The sequence below is a fragment of the Hipposideros armiger genome, unplaced genomic scaffold (assembly GCF_001890085.2).
Source record: "Hipposideros armiger isolate ML-2016 unplaced genomic scaffold, ASM189008v1 scaffold_229, whole genome shotgun sequence".
Lineage (NCBI taxonomy): Eukaryota > Metazoa > Chordata > Mammalia > Chiroptera > Hipposideridae > Hipposideros > Hipposideros armiger.
The window spans coordinates 119,270-137,541 of NW_017731579.1; positions in this window are offsets into that span (position 1 = coordinate 119,270).

Here is an 18,272-nt window from a genome sequence, read left to right on the forward strand (position 1 = left end):
TTTATATTTCCTTTGTGAAAACCTATCTTGTCTAAGAAAGTGATTCTGAAAAAAAAAATGAAAGAATAAAACTAACAACTGGTAAAAGTTTGAAAGTGACCACTTGAAAATCCATGCGAAAGTTTGTGCAGAAAGGAAGCTGAACACCAGGGTATTAAATTCTGAGTGAGGGTCGGGTAGAGCAGGAGGCGGCGGCATCACCAGCAGCTGCTGGATGGAAAGACACCAAAGCATGCTCCTGCTACCTAGCCTTTCTATCCTTATTTTGTCGGGTTTAACCTAGACATCTGAGTTGTGATACGCTTCCCATCCCGATGTTTGATTTAATAACTTGGATCATGGAAACTTAGGTCTGAACCCCTAATCTTGGTTTCCACTGTGATTATGATTTCCATCATCTTTGCTGCCAACCACTTAGCTCTAGCTTATGTTGCTTCACTGATTTTACATCTTCCCGTTTTCCTGACTTGTGACTGCTTAGTGCCTCGTCTACTTGATGGCTTTGCATGTACACCTAAGGCTGAGTATCCTCGGACTCTGACGAACTCAACCATAGCGTTTTGTAGAAAGAGACAGCTATCCACTGACAATAAAGATTATTTAGTCTGGATAAGAGGTGAAGAGGCGATTGAATGTGTTTTTCAATCCCTTTTACAATATTTCTCAGAGTCCTAAAGCCGAGATGCATCCCTGTTTTCTTTGGTTAGACTTTTTCTTTAATGGAGGGAGAATTCCCTGATGCTAACATGTTCTCCTTAAAGAAAAAAGAAAAAAAAAAAAAGCTATTGCTATTTGCAAAGCTATCAGCCGTCCTACAGAATACATTGCTTTATTCATCAAATCAATAAATATTACCTGAATGACCAGAGCACGATGATAAACACTACAAGGGACCTAAAGCAAGTTTGGGCTGAGACCTAACACACGGATCTTATCAGTGCTGGACACCTGGACCCAAAGGTCATCTCTGAATCTTGATAGTTATACTCATGTGTAGGTGGCAACTTTCCTAGTCTCCACATAAACTCAAATGATGGCATCTAAGTGTCTTGTGCTGTGACATTTTTCAGTCTGTGTTCACTTAGGGAAGATAATTATAGTCTAGACTTAAAGAGGAAAGAAAGGAGCTGCATATACTTTCACCTCATAAATTTTAAAAAACTCACACAGTGCTAAGTAATGCTGTAATTAGACTAAGCAAGATTAAAAGAACTTTATTGGTCTGCATAGATTTATTTTGGAAAAAAAGAAAACAAATATGATTTTTTAGAATAATCCCAAAATGAAATAGCTTACCAAATGAGAGTGTGAAAATATTTTTTATGGAGATTCTTGCAATGTGACAGACATGAGTGTATATATGTGTATTATGATTTCCTATCATCTTATTTTTTATGAGTCCAAACAAGCTAAAATTGCTTTTATATCCATATTTGAATATTTGTTATATTGTGTTAAGAAAGCAATATTGTAATTTTTACTGTCAGTAACTTTTAACAATCCAACTGATTAACTTGGCAGCTGAATTCCCTTCCCAGATGCTTTCATTAGTTATACATTCTCCTTTTCATTTATTTTACAAATCTTTCCATAAGAAATATTTCAGAACCATTTTAGGACCAAAAGATTCATTTCCAAAAGCAAATATAGCTCCATATTCTGGGTGAGGGTTGTTGATATTAAGGTAAACTCTTTTTACAAATGAGGACCCCCTTATTTATATCAGGTCATTTCTTTTAAAATTAGACACTGTGGCATAATGCTTATCTGGCTAGACATTTGAGCAAGACACATAGGGTTTTACTACCAGCTGTGTCACTTTCTGGCTGTGTGACTTCTGGCAAGTCAGGTATTCTCTCAATCATCATTGTCTATATCTGTTAAATTAAGATGATAGTCCCTATCTCACAGGGTTATTCTTAGGATAATACACGATCGTACATATAAAGCACCCAGTAGGGGTTCTAACAATATTCTTTCTCTGTTTGACTCTAATTAGGGAATGCCCATGTAGAAAGATGAGAATAATCATTCACAGGTTTGTCTTTAAGAATCCATGACAGACATCCAATTTTAACAAAACAAAGGTGGGAGAGAGAGTACATGTGTATGTTGGGGGGTGGTTTGTCGGATAGGGAGATGCTGGGTAAGAGAGAATCTGCACCTTGCTAAACTCAGTTCAATGAAATATATTTAACTATGTGCACCAAATTCTCCAGGGGAATATGAAAGTGGAATGGAACGCACAATTTAAATAACCCATTGAGGGTCATGAATGGGATGATGATAATGGCAAGCCTTGCTGACCACGTAACCAAAACACTCAGTGAGCTAAGGACTGAACTCAGGGAATCTGGATAACAATTCAGAGCTACTTCATCTTTTTCTTATACACTTCTGAAATGAGATTCCTTGGACTTTATTTGTTTGCATGTTTTGTTTTGTTTTATGTTAATGCAATGATTTGATAGCATGAACTTCAGATGTCATGTGATAGTACACTCAAATTTTTCTGTAATTTAAAGAACTGTTCTGGATTAGTTTAGCCCAAACTTGAATTTACTTCTGATCAAAACAATAGTAACAGTCCCAGAATAAGCAACTTGGGTTCTGAAAATGTGTTTCTCTTAAATTATGACAAATTTCAAAGCAAATTATTTTGCCCATTTCTGTAGCAATCTTGTTCTATTTTCTTGTTCACTTACTGAAGTATAAGAGATGACAAGCTTCCTCTGACAGGGTTTTAATTAGTTTCCATATGTGATACGTTTATACCATGTGGTCCTGAAATTTCTTTTTGTATGGAAAAAAAGGCCACTTAAACTGTTTTAATTATTTACCTGCATCAGTTCTGATATTCCCCAAACAGATGGCTTTGACACTTTTTTACTTGTTTGTGCTTCTGATTTATTTTTTTTCTTTGCTCTCATTCCAGCTATTCCAATGGACCGGTTTACTTGTGAGCAATTGTATTTTTTAAAAAAGTAAAAGATTGACTATAGGTCAACTGAAGGATTTTTATTCAGTTAAACTCAAATACAGGCAATGACTAAAATAAATTTGAAATTGCCTTTCCTAAGGGGTAAATGAATGCTGTCCTCTGATTTCTGACAGGACAGTGCTTACAGGACTTTTTCAAAAGGAACACGATTTTGACTTTGGTGGTTGGGGGATGGGTAAGTTGTGGGAGGCGGGTGGCAGTGAAGGAGGTTGTTTGGTTTGAGCTCCATTCCGTTTCCACAGCTGCGCTAAACTAACAGCCAGTTTGGGCAAGGATAAATAATTTTGTATAAGCAGATGAAGCACTTATCTGACAGGAATGATTTATTTCTAACACAGATAAATATTTTCCATTCTTGCAGATGAGGGTGCTCACTGTACTGCCCCATGGGAGTCAAGCAGAGATATTTGCCTTCTCTTTTTCTTCCTCTTTCTCTCTGAACCTGGCTAGCCTTGTGCCCGGTAGAGAGCTGAAAATGGGGGCCCTCAGGAAAGCTAGAAGGCAACACTCTCCTATCTCTGACCATTCCTTCTGGTCTCAGAGGTAGCTCTATACCTCTTTGCCAGCCTGGCATTTTCCTTTGCCCACCCCTCTCCTCTTTCCCAAATATTTGCTTGCAAGTCACCGTCTTCAAGAAACTTCTATTCAAGCTCATCATCCATCTTAATTATTTCCCAGAGTATTTTGTTTGAGATTTACAACATGGACATTTATTCTTACTCACATATTTTTACCTGAACTCTCCTTTTAATACAATGTAAGTCCTGTGTGCTTAGATTTTAAAATCCTTTAAAGACCAGGTAGATTGCTTCTATTTCTTTCATGCTATGTAATACGTATGCCTAACACTCTGTCAGTCAGTGTTTCAGAAACTTTGAAGTCCCCTCTCCTCTGACCTCTCTCAGTCTCTTGCTGATATTGAATTAGTGTTCCTGGTTTCTTTCCTCTTGATTTTCCTGGTTTATCAGTGTTCTTTAGCTTTAGCAGGTGTGGCCATTTAGCCTCATCTGATGCTTCCTCATTGTTTACTACTCCTTTTATTTATGTATAATTAATATTCTATCTCACTTACTGTTATATATATATATATATATATATATATATATATATATCCTAAATCGTCACTAGGCTTCTCAGTCTCAGCTTCATAACCTACCCCTGGCTTTAGCAAATAGCTTTGTCTACTTTACTACAAAATCCCCAACCAACTTTCTCCCCATCCATGATTTTCTCTGTATGTCCCCATCTTTCTCCTCTATATCTTTTGCCCCTGAAAATGTAACTTTTATCCCTCCCAATGCCTGCTGCTGTTTCAGAAATACTGACCTGTGGATCACCACCACTTCGATCTCTATTCCCCTTTAGAATATGCTCAAATCTGTCTCTGACACAAAGTAGTTTCCCAAGATGCATTTTTGGATGAAAAAATGATTGGTCTTTTCTACTGTAAATCCAACTGGTGGGATGTATCTTGAACTACATGAATATTACATGAAAACATACCTGTTTATCTCGTAAATAATAAATATGTTGGGTTCCACGTCATTAGGCACTGAACTAGGAAGAAAAGGCAATCACCTCTGCTTCCATTCCAAAAGTTAGAATTCATGGTCCTACGGCCACATCACTGCAACAGTTGTGGGAAATATCACCCTTATCTGTTCATCTACTTCTCAGTGACAACTCTATATCATGGAAGAAGGCAGCATAATGAAAATTAACTTCAATGGTGAAGACATCTAGGCCTGAACTCTGCTTTATAGTTATTTTTTAAGTAATAGATTCCACTTCTTTATAAAATATAAGAGTCTCCTACCACATGCATGCATAGATTAGGAATGAGAAATGGGAAATTACACACAGAATATTGGACACACTTTCATGCAGTTTCTATTTTTCAAGACAATGACCCATTATTCTTGACTTCCTTGCAAGGTCCGACTCCAATTCTTGTCTGTCCAGCAGTGAGGCTGACACCGCTTTTGGATGTTGCTTTCTGATTGGCTTTTATGCCTCATGAATAGAAGTAGTACATGATCTTAAGTGGAAAAAAAAAGTTATGGCGAGCATAGTACTCGCCACAAAACATTTACTTTTTCTTGGGCATGTCTTAATTTTGTTTTCAGTAGACAGATTAGTTGAAGGTAAATTACTCTTTTATAGCTGCAAGCAAAAGCCCCAATAGAGGATTTTGAACAAAGGAGTAGAATTATATAACTTGAGTTACATTTCAGAATACCACTCTGTATACTGGTTAAGAATAGACTATAAGGAGAAAGGATAAAATTGAGAAGAAGAATTAGGAGACTATTGAAATAGTCCAAGTGAGGGATAAGCATTATGAAAACATTGGTAGCTCTATATATGTGTATCCTCTCTATGTGACGTCATTCTAGAATATAGGACTGAAGGCCCATGGCAGTTGCCATTTAAATTTCATCTTACTCTGGCCTCTGTTTAACTTTTTTTTGGACACCACATATAAGTCAATATAATAAACACTAAGTTGTCCTACAGCAACAATATAAATATGTATAAGTATTTAATTAACTATCTCCCTGCTGTACATTCTCATTAACATAAAAGATTATATGGATATTTCCTTTTAAGTGTTAGTGGTAGAAATGAGCAAGATAAAATGTCAACAGTGATTTGCTTCACAATCAAAAATATTTTCTTTCTTGCTCAAGGAAACTTGTGATTGATTGATTTATATAGTGTAAAATGAAAAATTCTTTTTTAAATTTAAGTATCAAACAACCCATTTATTATTAATGAGATAAGCAAGTATGTTCTTTCACATAGTATTCATATTTTTAAAGTGACCTCAAAGTAATAGTATTATTAAATTATAGCAAATTGATTGTTTAAATCATCCAAAATTCTTAAACCATGGGTCCAAATCGTATTTTCCTTAAATATTTTAGCTCTCAGAAACAGAGTACTGCATAAAGGCTGAGTATGTGTGGCCCTGAATAAATTTTCTGAATATAAAGCTGAGCTGTGCTCCATGCTAATGGCATTAACCTGGGCATATATACCTATTTGATAAGGTAATTCTGAAGCCTAAGTATCATGAACAATTATTAGGATCATGCTTAGGTCACAATAAATTATTCCCATATGTAAATGTAATGCAAAGGATGCCTTTATTTTTGGAGGCAAATTTAAAGGATCTTTAAGATAATATCTATTTATTATTACCCTTTGAAATTTAGACATTCTATCTTCCAGCTACCTCATCATGGATAAATTATCTAAGATGGTGTCAGGGGAATGTAAAGATATTCCTTAAACAAATCATTATCATCATCATAATCACAATTTCAATTGACCAAAAATGACAAAAAAACAAAGAATCCTGAAGTTCACCTCTTTTTTCTCCTTGTTTTTATAGTTTTACAGAAACAGTAACTGAGAAAACATCTTTCGGTTTTCCTTTAGGAAATTGAAATATGTAGATTGTTAAATAAAAATCTCCTTGAATTTTTGAAGGTGTAAGATGCTCTGTCAAGCAATTGCATGTTTCATAATCTGGTTCTGTTGTAGTTGGACTGTTGATATGCCAAAGTAAACTCCAAATACATAAATTATTTTGATTGATATATTTTATTATCAGCAAAATGGCACCTCAAACCTACATCTGAGTTCATAGTATAAAACATGAGCAGTAGAAATTGCGAGGACTATTCCCTCATGGATGATTAATGTAGAGTATTGAAGAAAATGTATTATTAATGAGTTATACTTAGTACATAAGGTTATTCAGCAAGTGAAAAGCAGTTTTTGTCAAACAGTAAGTGTTGACTCACTGCAACAAGTCTCAATTTTTCAAGGTAGTTTTATTGATAGAAAAAAATTTTTATGTCAAGTGGGCCCTGCTGTCCTCTATGCTCTCATTTTCTATGATTTATTTAAGAATGTTTTTGAGTGCTTTTTACAAGGTGGTACAGTGGAAGAAGCAAAGATAAATAGGCATTACTCCTATTGTCTTGATGTAAGGTAGAACATTATAGTTGAGAGAGGTAAAATATAAAATATGGTACTCAAAATAAACAACAGTTCACTCTTGTCAGGGAATTACAGTAAGACTACAAAAAAGAGTGTCATTTGATCTGGATATTAACAAATCAGTTACACCTTTGGGGACAGGAAAAAAACATTCTACAGAAACAAAAGGTATGAAATTAGCCATGGAGAAAGGAAAGTTCCTTGGTAAAAAACAAAAAAGAGACCAAAATGTATACCAGGTTAGAAAAAGTTAGGTTGGGGGCCAGATTCTTATATAATACAGACTTTATTTTTTTACTCCTGGGGCAATTTGGGACCACTGCACGTTTCTGAGCTGACAAGTCTTGTGGTGTGTATTAAGAGATTATCACTATCTCAGCACTGCATTCGATTGATTGGAGAGTGAAAATAATTGAGGCAGAAAGACCAATTCAGAGCTCATTAAGATAGACTAGCTAAACTGATTTTAGGAACTCTACTTGAATAAGAATACAACTAAGATATGTAAACCAATTTTTGTTTTCTCTTAATGATCCTTCTAATTTATTGGCTCTATGTAGTTTAAATTCAAATTTGATTTATTAAAAAGTAAAAGTAAAGTTATAAATAAATTCAAATTTCATTTATTAAAAAGTAAAAGTAAAGCTACAAACATGGCATATCTATCTATCTATCTACATGCATCATGGTTTCCAAGTTTCAGTATCAGAATCCCAAAACTGGAGGAGAGAGAGTTGCATCAGTCCAGTTGCATCAAGCCAGGTGTCCACTTCAGGGAAGTTGGTGATCTTGCTCCCTGGGTAGCAGAACCTGAGAGAAAGATTTGCGTTCTGGAAATTGATTGTGACTGCTCTTGGATCAACACCTGAGGGGAGCTGAGTGGGCTGAAGGAAAATTTGAACTGCAAAGCAGTTGTAACAAAGGCCTTAACCAATCCTATGAGGAACTCTGGAGTGAAGATAACCGTTAGAGTTGTCCTGGATTGGGTCAGGGAAGCCAGCCTTTGTACCAATATATCTAACATTTAGTAAATAATCTTCAGAGAGAGGCTTGTCAGAGAGTCAGCTACCAGTACATTCAGCAGCGAAAGGAATAAATGCTTCAGTCCTGAAAGGAGTGCTATGGCAATAAAGTATGGCCTGTAGTAGAGGTGAGGGGTCATGTGTAACTTTGTGTTCTCTCAGAAGAGAGTGTCTGAATGGATGAGAAAACAAGACCCTTCCATATGCTGCCTGTAAGAGACTCACTTCAAATAGAAAGACACACACAGACTGGAAATAAAGTGATGGAAGAGGTATTTCATGAAAATGGAAACAAACAAACAAAAACAAACAAAGCTGAGGTAGCAATCCTTATACCATATAAAATAGACTTTAAAACAAAGGCTATAACAAGAGACAAAGATAAAACTCAGCAATTTCACTTCTGAGTATTTATCTAAAGAACCCTAAAACACTAGCTCAAAAAGACATGCATCCATGTGTTCATTGCAGCATTATTTACAATAGCCAAGATATGGAGGCAACCTGAGTATCCATCAAAAGATGAATGGATAAAGAAGTGGTACATATTACAATGGAATATTACTCAGCCATAAAAAAAGAATGAAATCTTACCATCAGCAACAACATGGATGCATCTAGAGGGTATTATGATCAGTGAAATAAGTCAGACAGAGAAAGACAAATGTCATATGATTTCACTTATATGAGGAATCTAAGAAAACAAAATAAATGAACAAAGAAAACAGATACAAACTCATAGATACAGAGAACATTCTGACAGTTGCCAGATAGGAGATGGGTTTGGGGGATGGGTGAAAAAAGGTAAGTAAGGGATTAAAAAGTACAAATTGGTAGTTACAAAATTGTCATGGGGATGTAAAATATAGCATAGGAAATATAGTCAATAAGATTGTAATAACTATGCATGGTGTCAGATGGGTACTAGATTTATTGGGGTGACAACTTTTAAGTTATATAAATGTCTAATCACTATGTTGTACACCTGAAACTAATATAATATTATATGTCAACTGTAATTGAAAAAGTGAAAAAAAATTATTTTAAAGAATAGTGTCAGAGTTGTAGAGTAAGAAGCAATTTCTATTCAAAGAGTTAAGTTGAGTCATATCATGATTTAATTATTCCCTATTGTTGAAATTTCTCCTAATATTTTGCCATGAAATTGTATTAAATGCCTCATGAGCCATAGTTTTCTATTGGAACATTCCTTTTTAATATTTGCTTGAATGTATTTCAATTTTTGTACTTTAGAGATCAATATAAATACTAATTCTATAAAGAATAGAATGTCTCTTTCTAAAAATCTTCAAATAGATGAGTACATGGCTCCATTTAATCAAATCTTAATCTAACAGGAATTAATTTGCTGTCTAGGAGCCAGAAACTAACCCATTAAAGGTTACTCATGAATCTAAAGATTTATGTTAATTCTGCTCACATCCTAGTTTCATCCTTTTCAAGTAATGTTACCCAATGTATCACACAGATCTACAATATACTCTTCCTCTGAACTTACAAGGTACTGATTTAATCTAGTTCATGGTGTTTTTTCATTGGCTGGTGCAGTCTTGATGGTTGAATGAGCCAGGCAGGAATCAGAGGTAAGGTATCATGTAATTACTACTGCAGGATGATTCCACAACTTGTGTTAAGAAATAATTATGGAACTGTGCCCAATACCTGTGAGTAGTTTTGACCTTCTATCACTATCAGACCACTACCTATTCTGTAGTGGGAGCACATACACATAAAAATATAGCATAGTTGTATGTGGTGACAGATAGACTTAAGGAGAGCAATGGGTCTTCTTGTTTTCAGATGTGCCAACTGATTTTCTTAGGGCCCAGAGCACAGAGATACTTTCAAACTTGTTAATCAAGACAGGATGATATCTGTACCTATATGTACATCTCTGTCTATATATATATTTTTATATCTGTATGTTAGATATTTTTGTTAAATGTCCATAATGATACAGGTACTTTTATGTTTAATTCTTATAGCAACCCTTTGAAGCAGAAGTTAATGCTACCAATTTTTAAATATATTATTTTACATAGAAATGACAGACTTAGGATAAATGGTATGTTTCAAAACATTCATTCAGAGGTTCCCATCCTTGATTGCACATAAAATACATTTGGAGCTTAAAAGAAATTAAGAGGCTGGACTACATACCTGGAAATTCTGATTCAGTATGTTTAGGGTAGGAGCTCCAAATGTGTGCTTTAAAAGCTGCTGAGGTGGTTTTGACATAAAGTTAAGACTGAGAAATATTGCCTAAGCGCATTCCACTCTATTTCTCTTCATTTTAATGACAAAAAAGAAAGGTAGTCAAGTTTCTCAGATTGAAAAAAGAAAAAAAGCTGGACTCAATACTTATACCAGACAAAATAGACTTTAAAACAAAGGCTATAACAAGAGACAAAGAAGGACCCAGTAATCCCACTTCTGGGTATTTATCTGAAGAAAACCAAAATGCTACTTGAAGCAGACATGTGCATCCATATGTTCATTACAGTATGTTTACAATGGCCAAGATGTGGAGGCAGCCTGGGTGTCCATCGATGGATGAATGGAGAAAGAGTAGGTGGTACATATACACAATGGAATATTGCTCAGCCATGGAAGGGAATGGGTTCTTGCCATCTGCAGCAGCATGGATGGACCTGGACAGTAGAGTGATGAGTGGAGAATGTTAGACAGAGAAAGACAGATGCAATGTGATTTTGCTTATATGTGGGATCTAAAGAACAAAATTTAAAAAACAAACAAAACAGAAACAAGCTCATAGATACAGAGAACATTTTGGTGGCTGCCAGATGACAGGGTGTTTGGAGGTGGGTAAAAAACGGAAAGGGATTAAAGAAGTACAAGCTGGTTGTTACACAGTAGTCATGGGATGTACAGTATAGCATAAGGAATATAGTCAATATTATAATAACTATGTATGATGTTAGATAGGTAGTTGATCTATTGGGGTGACAGTTGGGAGGGAGGTTTGGGGAAGGGTAAAAAAGGTGAAGGGATTAAGAAATACAAATTGATAGTTACAAAATAGTCAATGGGGTGTAAAGTAAGGCATAGGGAATATAATCAATAACATGGTAATAACTACGTATAGTGCCAGGTGGGTGCTAGACTAGTCAGGGGATCACTTCTTAAATTATATAAATATCTAACCACTATGCTGTACATCTATGCAATGTGCATCACAGAGATTATAGTCAGTAATATTGTGATAGCATGGTACAGTGTCAGATGGTTGTTAGATTTATCATTGTGATCACTTCTTCAGGTGCATAAATGTTGAATAACTGTGGCATACACCTGAAACTAATATAATATTGTATGTTGCTATATTTTAATAAATATCTTTTTAAAAACCATGAAAACTGCTTTCAGCCAGCTTAGGTAAATCAGAAAATACAGATATGTTACCTTGGGGCTACCCATATCTCCTGTTAATGCAGGGCAAATGAGCCTCCCTTATTCCTAAATCTTTATACAATAAAAGTACCTTTGTTAAGCATGGGAAAAAAATTGTTGCATAAATGATGCAAATAAGTAGAATACTTCAGTAGAAATCTTGTTTATTTATTTTCCCTAGAGTATTTTTTCCCATTGTTAATACTTTTGCCATTCTTGACTTATTTCCATTAGCAAATTTTACTTGCATTTACACTAATGACCACTTAAATCATAACTTCTTAATGGTATGCAAATAGAATTAGGGTGCTGAGTGCTACTGTGAATGGAGATTTTCAGCCTACGTCCATATTAAAATAACTTACACATTCATACCTAGTAAGTAATAGGTGCTGAACTAGGTGCATTAAATTGTCTTAAATTGAGCACCTACGTGCTAAGCGTGTTGCTAGGAATTTTATCATCTTCAAAACAACTTAGGGGTTAGAGCAGCAGCTTTGTCATCTGCTGTGGGTACACCACAGTTATTCAACAATGTAGTGGAGGCTCAGGGAGGTTAGGCCAGTTGCCTAAGACCTCACAGCACACAGCTGAAGACAAAGGGGAAAGTATACCAATGCCACGCTAAAGCACTTGCCTTATGTCCTATATCAAATGACTACCATTTTTATGCTTAGTGTCCTGGGCAAACTTATTATTTATTATTTCTATATTTCTATAAATTATTATTTCTATAAATAACATTTATTTAGCAGCTGTCAGAGTAGAAAAGCAGTTTCTACAGTTCCTATTATGAAACAACAAATCTAGGCTTCTGTTATTTCTTAACCAAATGGATTCATATGGTGAGGATATAAAATCATGGACTTTAGAGATAAAGAGACTGGGGTCAACGTGCTTCTAAGAGCTTTCTCCTATTAGCTTTATTCAGCTTCTTAATCTGAAAAAGAGGGAAAAATATGGAATCTATAGCTTAGCATTGGTGAGAAAGTTTAATGCAAAACTATTTTATACTATTTTATAAATACTATTTTATAAAATACCTATTAAAAGAGTACTTAGCATAGTAGGTACTTTATAAATAGTTATTGGTATCATTAACAAAAATTTGTATTAGATAATCAGCCATATTATTCTAGTTTACCTCTCTTAGCGTCAGGAAAATAGGATAAATATATCACATTTTAAGAACTAAAGGCTTACATAAATAGATGTTACTGATATTATAACATGTAAGCCTTTATATGATAATGTAAATGTCTGTGAGCATTTTTTTTATACCACAACCTCAAATGTGGGGAATTTAATTGTGCCTTCTGAATAAAATGATATAGTATGTGAGAAGAACTGTGCTGAAGAGATTATTGGGGACATGAGGGATAAATGGTCTGGGTAAATTTATATGGGAAGGGTATTGGTGACCTTGAGCTTAATGGTTTATATCAAGCTAAACCAAACAATCTGGGAAGCAAGCGTATCCAAATACCTTTTATAAAATGTAGAGAAATAAGAGGGTGATGTTCTGGAAATACCACATGTTTAGGCATGTTTAGGCCACTCTTTCTACAGTTATTGAAAAGATGACAATTAGTGTAACTTCTTGTTGTATTGTAATTTCTTCTAGAAGTCAACTAAAGTAATCATAGAAAAATTTAGAACTATCAAAATGTATTTACGTTACTATTGGAAATATAGTCAGTATTACACTAGAGATTCAGCAAAAAGAAGCAATTAACAAGGCTCAATATCGATAACCATTTCTGAGAAAATTATCTAGACTATGAAAAATCAGAAGAAATCTTCAAAGAGTTGCAAGTATACAGTGATTTTTGGAAAGGCTAGTTTTAGAAATAAAAGAGAGTTGAAGGAGAAATGCTTTCAACCATTTGCAAATTGGCTGAGGTGAGCCATCCAAGGGTAAACATTGCCAATTATAAAGAAGAAAACTAGTGTGGAATTACATGGATTTATATTTCCCCGGATGTGGCAGATTTCTTCTCTACTGCAATAATCAGTATAAACAGGAAGGAGGCCCAGACAGATAGCTTATATCTAAAAATAAGGCACGATAGGATAGAAAGCTGAAAACCTGACTCCAAGAAATAGCAAATAGATGACTGAATAAATGTCATAGCAGAAATTAAAATATTGCTCAAAGCAATAAAAAGAAGAGATACCTGATCTCAATGACAAATTGTGAAGCCACCATAATTCAGAGAAATAGCTAAAAAAGGGAAATCAACAGAGTAGAATAATTAAGAGCACAGGCTGTGGAGCTAGGCTAATGGTTTATACTATGACTCCACAATTAAATGGCTATGTGAGTCAAGGAGACACTTAATCCTTCTTTACCTCAGTTTTCACATCTGTTAAATGGAAATAATAATTCTTAATTAGACAACTATATGGGATCTTAAATGGATTAATACACTTAACGTGCTATTATATTTTAAAAAACTCTTATGTAGCTATTAGAATAATTAGTAAGAGGAGTGAAAAAAATCAAAGGAAAATAGATAATGTCATGGAAGAGAAAATTAAGGACCTAGAAAAGAATCATCCTTTTGGGGAGTCCACTTCATAGTCGATGTAGAGGCCTGACCACCGCATTGTATTTCTGAAACTGATGTTGAATAATACTGTATGTCAACTATAATTACATATATACATATAGTCTCGGGACATGGAGTAGAGAGCGGGAATGGATTCAATGGAATTGTAATAGATAAGCATGATATCGGGGGTGGGAGGGCAATAGATGGGGGGAGGGGGGTTGTTACCTGGTGAGGGTGAAAAGGGTAACTATTGTATTGTTCTGTACACCTGAAACTAACAATAAAAAAGAAAAGAAAAGAAAAGAATCATAAAATTAGACAATTTCAAAATATTGGCATAAATAATAAATATTTCAGTTATAAACATGTTAGGTTGACTCATATGAAAGTGATGTTTTATGGGTCATAAAATGTCAAATATCAGCAGTTTTATGTAGCTTGATTAACTTAAAGTCATAAATGGGTTGAAAAAATTCTATTTTAGAGAGATAAATTAATATTTAAAAATTCACCCAAAATATAAGCACCTATATATACCCCTCCCATATTGAGACTGTAAAGTTTTCAGTAAACCTTGTAAATTCTATGTTCTAAATCATAAAAATAGAAAAATTATAGTTACTATTCCTGCAACTTCTTTGTTAGTAAAATAACAAATAATTTTATTATGAATTACAAAGAGGTAATTTATTAATTGCTATTTCATTTTCATTTCAATAAAACAAACTCATTTTTAATTCCCTCTTTTAAAACTAATTTGAAGCTAAGATGGAAGTGCTTGATTATCTATTTGATGTACTTAGAACACAGAAAATATTTTCTAGAGGTAATAGCAATTAGACATGTATAATTATACAGAAGAGCAATTTACTTAATGAGACTTCACTAAAGGTGTTTAATTTGTGACTAGATTATATGAGATTGGAAAATATTAGAGTCAGTAAACAGAATGACCTAGAAGATTCAAAACTTTTGTCCTTATTTTAGTTTATGTAATTGTGGATACTTGTGAAATGACTCTGAGATATGTTTAATTACATATCTGTTATTTTTAATGGATGACGCTTTTGATGGTTGCCATTCAGTTGAAATGGAAGATGGATTATATATGATACAAGATATAGTAAGGAAAATAAAATTAATGACTTTCTTAATGATTTTTAAATAATGATAAGCTACCTAAGTGTGTTAATATATCAGGAATTCACCCAAAATACTATTTGTGACTGCATAGTTTCAAGGGTATTAGCAATACCTATTTTACTGAATAATTTGGTCAAAAATTTAAAAATCTGAAACTGTGATTCAGAGGAAAATCACTCCTCAGAGGGCTGAATATAAAATTTGTAGGAATCTTAAACATTTATCCATCATTTTCACTCTAAGCAAGATACAGCATTTACGTCAATAGCTAATTTTCTGAGTCTTTAGAGAAAAATAACTGATGGGAAATAAGTCCTCCCATTTCTGATGCAATATCTTTAGAAAAGACAGTGAAGCGAGGAGCTTACCCTGCTCTGATGCAGACAGGTAGAGAGAACACGGGAAGAGACCTGAGCCTCTCCCTGAGAGGATGCTTTTGCTGTTGGAACATCTTCCTTGATCAGATCTTCACTGAAATCGAACTCTCATTTGATTCTCCCTGGTCAGGTGCATTTTCAGGGACCCCAAGCAGTCAGGTCATGGAAAAAGAAGGGCCTCTAACATTGTAACCGTGGTCAGTCACATTAACCCCAACACAGTGTGTTCCCATCTACAGAGGATGCTGTCCAGAAGTGAGGCCTGGGGACAACAGGGGAATGGGCAGGGGCTATGTGCTCACTTCCTGGGCCAGATGGTCTATGACCACTCCAAATCTTCTACTTGTTAGCTGTGGAAATATGGGCCATCTATTAACTCTTCTGTCCCTTAGTTTCCTTATCTATAACATGGAGGTAATGGTACCTATTCATACAGGAGCGTCAATTCAATGAATTAATTCATTGAAAGCATTTCAAACAGTGCTAAGCATGAGCAAACATTCAGTAGATTGTAGCAATTGCTGCTATCATCACTACCACTACATCTAACATATAGGCCTCTCCTATTTTCAGTGCCAGGTATTGAGTGCTAAATTCGGGCTATACGCCTTGTGAAAGGTAGGGGAAGATTAGCATAAACTGTTTCTGATTCCTCTAGCTGAGATAGAAACTATTTTGTAACACTTAAGCTTTAATAGCCTATCAATAATGGAACCTGCCTTTCATAGATGATTTTTTTCAGTCAGTACACGTCTACCAAGGTTTCCTTATCGTTACTCCATGTGGCTGATCTCCTTCCTTCCACACGAGTGCTTGATGCTGCTTCCATCCCGCTATCCTTTTGTCCATTTTTGTCAGATACTTCCAATGATGTACCTGTGGGACCGGACAATGGGCTGTTTTGTGTAACTCGTTGTTATATTTCTTAGGGCATTAAACACTTTTTAAAATTAATTTCAGGTGTACAAAACAACATAATGATTAGACATTTTATATACCTCACAAAGTGATGACCCCAATAAATCTGTTACCCATCTGACACTGTACATATAATAGTTATTACAATATTATTGACTACATTTCCCATGCTGTACTCTTTGTGACTGTTTTTTAAATTATAGTTGCATTCAATACTATTTTATATTAGTTTCAGGTGTACAGCATAGTGGTTAGACATTTATATAATTTATGAAGTTACCCCCTGATAAATCTAGCACCCATCTGATACCACACACAGTTCTTACAACATTATTGACTATATGCTGTTACTTACATATTTTGCCATGTACAATGTGCACTTTTTTGCACAAATTTGTGAAGGAACAATAAGAATGTACATTATACATGCATAGTACTAATTCCATACCTATATAAATGTTTTTAATTCTTTTATTTATGTTTATGAGTTAAAAGTGTAACTCTAGAAATCAGTAATGATACCTGTATGCAAAATAATACCCTGGAATACCATAATTGGTTTTGATGAACTTATGACAAGCTTGCAACAACAAAGAGTTCTTGGCCTTCTATGATGCATAAATATTGTAAATTTGTTACCAGTACATAAACTTTCTTGTACCTTGTATCTGTTCTTGTGTTTGGTAACGTTCGTTACATAAAATTTCTTGTATCATAATGTTAAAAAATAAATGGTAAAATTCCTTTATAATACAAAAAACAAGTATGAAATGTAAACAAATAAAAATTTAAATTAAAAAAATTAAAACAAAAGATTTCTTTCCCCTGGAAGTTTGGGCCAAAAATGTGGGTACGCATTATACATGGCAAAATACGGTATTTTACCAATGTACTCATAATTCGAATGCTCACATTCAGAGTGGGTACTAGAGAGATGCAAGCTCTTTCAATCCACCTTATATTGTCTGTCTCCTCAGGGAATCATATGAAATTTTAGAGCTCCAAGTTACATTATTTTCAAGTCCCATTTTAAGAACTAAGTTCAGTAAATCATGAACACACATACCGTTTGGTGGCTTGTATCAGCAGCCTAATGTTTATAAGTTGAGTATTTAATAACACCTTTACTCATGTTGCTCTAATACGTTCAAGCTAGGTCAAACAGGATTTCAGTGCCCTCATAGCTAAAACTGAAGAAAGCAATTCAAAGAAAAGTGAAAATTAAAAGAAGAGATTATCAGGTTTGTGGCAGAAGAGGGAAGGGCTAGAATCAAACACATATGAACACTAGAAAGAGAATGAAAATGTAAAAAACAGATTAAATGAACCTTCATGGGGAGAAGCAGGAAGCCAAAGAAACTCATACTGAATGGCTTTAGGCTTCCCAGTAAAGAAACACACAAAGTCACGTAGCAACAGTGAGAGGACCAAAGAACTTTGGAACTTGACTGTAAGCATGTTTGTCACCATAGATCTGGAAAATGCCACTTACAGACTAATCAGTTGAATCTTGTGTCTTATAAAGTACCATTTTGACCCTATAACTATCAATTAAAAATTAAAGTATTGGGAAAGGGTAAATACATGCATATTTGGATGTTTCTTTTTGGCCACCCACTCACATTTCACTCAAATCTCCTAAAGTGAGTTGATCTGTAAAAAATGAAGAACATACGATAGATGACTATAGACCGGGCTTTTGATGAAAAGAGAGAAGGCATGTATGTTCCCCTGTCTCTACTGCATTCTCATTCTCATTCTCATTCTCTCTCTCTCTCTCTCTCTCTCTCTCTCTCTCTCTCTCTCCTCTCCC